The sequence below is a fragment of the Acyrthosiphon pisum genome, chromosome X (genome assembly GCF_005508785.2).
Source record: "Acyrthosiphon pisum isolate AL4f chromosome X, pea_aphid_22Mar2018_4r6ur, whole genome shotgun sequence".
NCBI classification, from domain to species: Eukaryota; Metazoa; Arthropoda; class Insecta; order Hemiptera; family Aphididae; genus Acyrthosiphon; species Acyrthosiphon pisum.
In genome coordinates, this window is record NC_042493.1 from 45,157,154 (window position 1) to 45,158,493 (window position 1,340).

General features: G+C 23.2%; 1 long non-coding RNA gene across 1 annotated transcript in view; it reads left to right on the plus strand.

Moving 5' to 3' along the window:
• LOC115033621 overlaps positions 1 to 865 on the plus strand; it is a 5,423-nt gene extending 4,558 nt beyond the window's left edge. The window contains exon 3 of the long non-coding RNA XR_003838901.1: positions 642 to 865. This is a non-coding gene — a long non-coding RNA (uncharacterized LOC115033621). The remainder of the gene's footprint in view (positions 1 to 641) is intronic.
• Positions 866 to 1,340: the final 475 nt, after the last annotated feature.

The window sequence follows — 1,340 nt, forward strand, 5'->3', positions numbered from 1 at the left end:
TTTTCCTTAATTTTTCTTTTGTTTTTCACGGCGCTTTTGAAAACTATTGGAAAAATTTTACTTTTGACCCCCCAAAGTACCAACTAGATTCACTTTCCTATCAGAAAAGGTACTGTTGAAGAAAATCCAAGCACTTTTACTATCCTAAAAGGTGATGACAGACACAAAAAAAAAAAAAAAACACACATCATTGTAAAATCAATACATTCATCGTTCCACTCAGAATCTAAAAAAATAATAAACACCATTGTAAAACTACTAGATAATAATTTTTTATTTTTATATTTTAGAATATTTAATGTCTGGATAATATTGAAAGTTTACTAAAAAATGATAAAATTTAAACTGATATCATAAATACTTTTATAATAAAACAATAGGTGATTGTTCGATAAATGTTAAATCTCCAACTGACGATAAAAGTACTGAATATTTGACGGTCTCCCACTTTAAACCCAAAAATATAAGAATGTTGAAGATAAGGTTAGGTAATATATTATATAATATGTATTATTATTATTTTCCTCATTCAATGTAGAAAAAAGTTATAAGCTCCTTAAAATGTATAAATAAATATTTGTAATGTAAAATACTTGTCATTTTAATGATATTATAATATGATTAAAAAAAAAAAATTATAGATGGAAAGAAGCTGAGCGCATTCTTAAAATATCGATAGCTGATAAGGCGGAGGACTTGGAGCTTCAGAATGAGTTGTCAGAGATTGTTCAAGCAATATTTACACGTTTTATGTTCGATCCTAAGAGGAAGATAGTAAGATATTAAAATTACTAAAGGCTTAATAATGTATTTATTTATGATGTTAAAAATGTAAATATATTATATAAATTAAAATTATTTAGATAATGCACATCACTACTATAATGTAATAGTATGCAAAATAAAAATTTTAGTTTAATCTACTATTGTGTTATGACTTATGAAACACTTTATACATTACTCACATTGTTCAATGAACTTGCTAATCAAATATATTCAGTTCTATTAATGTAAAATCTAATTATATAATATCTGTTATTATTATATTGTAAAAATAAAATAACAATAAAATGTACACTTTGTTTTTCATTTATTTTTATGTAAAAAAACTGATCTTACATTTATATTTACAAGTGGTAAAAAAAATAGTTGTTCATGGTGTATTTATTCTATATGATTTAGTATTCTGATATTGTGTAAAAAATAAATATATTTTAACAGATGCTTAAAAAAAAATTATACTACCTTCTAAGTCTTGTACTAATGATATTGTACTAATTCATACATAAAAGAAATATCAGATTCAATATTGCTATAGTTTAGGCCATAATTCTGAATAT